We start from the raw sequence: 4142 nt of genomic DNA, 5'->3' as shown, positions 1-4142 counted from the left end.
ACTCTTTCCACGAATTCTCCGCACTCACAATGCTCATGGGATCTGTACCTAAATTTTGATTCTCATCTCTTGAGAAAGGTATGAGACCCCCTTAAATGGAGTAAGGCATCCTATTCTCATTCTTTTGAGATCAATGTGAGACCCCTTAAATGGATTAAGGCTTCTGATTCTCATTTTAATGAGGTTGGTACCTAAATTCCAATTCCCATCATGGGATCAATACCTAACTTCTAATTCCCATCTCTCGAGAGAGGTGGGAGACCCCCTTAAATGGAGTAAGCTATTCTATTCTCATCCTTTCGAGATTAGTGTGAGACCCCCTTAAATGGATTAAGGTTTTTGATTCTCATTTTGGGGTTGGTACCTAAATTCCAATTCTCATCCTGGGATCAGTACTTAAATTCTGATTCCCATCTCTTGAGATATGTGTTAGACCCCCTTAAATGGAGTAAGGCATCATATTCTCATCCTTTTGAGATCAGTGTGAGACCCCCTTAAATGGACTAAGGCTTCTGATTCTTATCTCGAAGTTGGTACCTTTCTCATCATGGGATCAGTACCTAAATTCAAATTCCCATCTCTTGAGATAGGTGTGAGACCCCCTTAAATGGGGTAAGGCATCCTATTCTCATCCTTTTGAAGGTCGGTGTGAGACCCCCTTAAATGGAGTAAGACTTTCGATTCTCATTCCAGGGTTGGTAACTAAATTCTAATTCTCATCCTAGGATCAATATCAAAATTTTGATTTCAATCTCTTAAGATAGGTATGAGACCCCCTTAAAATGGAGTAAGGCATCATATTCTCATCCATTCGAGATTGGTGTGAGACCCCCTTAAATAGAGTAAGGCTTTTGATTCTCATTTTGGGGCTGGTACCTAAATTCCAGTTCTCATTTCTGGGGTCAGTACCTAAATTATGATTCCTTTCGTTATCTCTTGAGTTAGATGTGAGTCCCAGAACTTTATTTCTCAATGTAACATATTTGAAATCTCCTTGGGATAGGCCTCTATTCTATTACCTTTCGTTGCGTCGTGTGTTGGATGTGAGTCCTAGAGCTTTCCTTCTCAATGTAACAAATTTGAAATTTCCTTGGGATAGGCCTCCATTCTATTCCCTTTCATTATCTCTTGGGTTATATGTGAGTCCTTGAGCTTTTCTTCCTAATGTAGCACCTCTTTTCCTCGATCGGTCTCTTCAAGCTGGATGTGAGTCCCTGTACTGTTCATCTCGACCCAATCTTTTCATACAACCTTAATTTTTGAATTTTTCTTAAAATAAAAATCGAATTAATTTCACTAAAATTAAAATCTTTCATTTAAAATTGAATCGAATCTTCCTCATGACCATCAGTGTCCTTGATGGTTGTCTCCAGAAACTTGCCTTTTGATCCCCAGTGGGAGTCTTCATCTACTCCCCAGTGGAAGTCTGTTTCATTTTCTCTCTTTTCTACTTTGATCATGCTGACTTAGGCAGTCGTGTTGGTTGGTTGATCTCTTCGGTCAATGCCAATACGTGTGGTGTGTTTGCCCAGCACACCACACCTATTGAGGGTCCATTTGTTAACCTCACTGTTGGTTGAGGTCTAGTTTCTTATTTAGAAACCTAGGATCTAGCCATGGGACTTTCTTGTTGATTATTCCTAGAAGACTAGTAAGGAAACCCTCATCATTAGAAATTCTAAGACTCTTCTTTGCTAATCTTGAAGTTCCACATGTTGGTTCTAACCTCTACCACTTAGTAGGTGGAGCCAATGTGGTAGAGCTAAACAAGAGTCCATATAGGACTGTATGGCCTTAGGTTTAGCTCTGAGTGGTGTGGTCTTGGTCATTCTTGCACACACACACACACACACTTGATACTCCTCACCTACACTCACAACCCCAACCCTCAACCAAACATGCTTAGCTTGATCCCTTACTTATTTGGAAACTCATGTGGATGATCCCCTAAATCATTAGCCCTAGTCAAGGGTTTGGCTAAAACCAGCACATGGAGCATCCATAATGGGAGTTCGCTTGGTCTCATGGCTCAAAGAAGGGTAATTTTATGACTAGCATCCTCAATCGATCTCATCCTACCCAAATACCCAATTTAGCCTTTTGCCCCCAAATTTTCTCAAAACTACCAAATTACCCTTGAAACCCTAAATTATCCCAAATTGCCCAAATTACCTAATTTTGTCCAAAGATCATCTCAAACTCTTCTAAACTACACAAATTGCCCAAAACATCCCAAAATTTCTAAAATTCCCAAAATCCCCCAAAATTGCCAAATTTACCAAAATGCCCTTGGTGACCCAAATTCTCTCAAAACCTTCAAAAATCATTTAAAACACTTTTAAAACCAATCTTGACCACTCATGATATCCAATTTTACCAATTTTAATAAAAATCCCAATTTTGCCCTTTAAGGCCCAATTACCCAAAATCACCCCCAATTTCCACCAATTTAACTTCAATCTTCCCCAATTTCAATTCCAAATCAAAATTCATCATACCCAATCACAATTAAAACCAAATTGAAGCCCAATTGAACCCAATTTCAAACCAAATTCAAGCTCACTCAAAATCCCCCATTTTGACCACACATTCAAATTCCCCTAAATTGGACCCCATAACCAAATCAACTTCCCCAATTTTGAGTTCCAAAGTCTTCATAACATTCCCCTTGATCAATTTGAGCCATCAATTGAATAAAATCCAACCCCATGTCAATCCCAAATGCCCCAAAATTTACCATGAGCTAAATTCCACTAAAATGAACTCCCAAATCAATTCAAAATCACCCAATTATTTTTCCAAACTTCCCATGACAATCAACCACATTAATTTGATCAATCACTTGACCCAAATCTCAACCCAAACCCAAATAGACCCAATTTCAAACCAAAACCCCAAATTTGACCAAATCATGGTCACCACAGCCAACATTTGAGCCCTAGGAACCAAGCTAGAGCCACCTAGCCAAACCTAGTTGAGTCATGGACCAAGGGTCCCTTGATTTGGGGGATCCCTTTCTAAATTGGCTAAACCAAATAAAGATATGCCATCAACCATCAAACCTTCAAGTTAATCACCATTAAACTTTTCCTTGGATTCCTTGACCTTGCTAGCCACCAGCCTTGACCTAGCTGGCCAACCCAGTGGTCAGAAAACACCAAAATCAAGATGTCCCCATGGTCAAAACCCAAATTTAGAACTCCCTGACTTGGCTCACTCCCATTGGACATTGAAACCTCTCTTCTCTCCACCTAAGATGCCTTTTGCACCAACTGAGCAGCCCTCTTGGGGCCCCAAGCTCCTATATTTAAATCACCCCCCTCCAAGTCTAAGAGAGGAGAGTACACAAAACCTAGAGAAAACTCTGAAAAATTATTCTTAGAGCTCCTCACAGCTCTCTTATGTTCAAATCCACTGCTCTCAGCCACCCATTCTCCTTGTCTTAGCTCAATTTTAGAGCTCAAATACATGACATTTTTTTGTCATTAAAAAAAACTTCTACCAATCTCTCTAAAAATCTTTTTTTTTGCACTCCAGCCTTCCCTAGCGCTCTTCCTCTTCAAAAGATGCCCTAAAAAACGTTCTTATAACTTAATCCATGAATTTGTATGAACAATTTTTGCCAAAAAAAATTTCTGCTATGTTGGCTTGATCACCCTTAAAAGTGGTGTGGTTAAACCAGGCTTCTAAATCAGGCAGCATGGTCATGGCCGATCCCGGCGTGGTCATGCCATCTCACTAAAATTCCAGTGTGGTTAAGGTAGATTTTGGCATGGTAATGTCGCTTTTGGACGTGGTTACGCCACTTTAGGCCACTTTTACATTGGTTTTTCTCTTTTCAAAATGCACATGGCTAACACCTGTGACATGCACAATATCAACAAAAGCCATCCCCAAGTGTAAATTTATGATAAATTAGTAAAAAAAATAAGTAAAATATAGGGTAAAAAGTAGATAAATTACATAAATTTCACTCATGTCAATACCCCCAACCTTACCCCATTACTTATCGTCAAGTAATCTCATAGCTCAGTTGGGGCCCCATGATAATAGTATGTGTTACTGTAGGTTTATGGAATTATTCAGATTACTTTTCAAAATCAAATAAAGTGTTTAAATGTCATTTTAGGATCAATTATTCT

This window comes from Phalaenopsis equestris, unplaced genomic scaffold (assembly GCF_001263595.1).
Source record: "Phalaenopsis equestris unplaced genomic scaffold, ASM126359v1 Scaffold000763, whole genome shotgun sequence".
In the NCBI taxonomy this organism is placed as follows: domain Eukaryota; kingdom Viridiplantae; phylum Streptophyta; class Magnoliopsida; order Asparagales; family Orchidaceae; genus Phalaenopsis; species Phalaenopsis equestris.
This window is presented reverse-complemented; position numbering follows the sequence as displayed.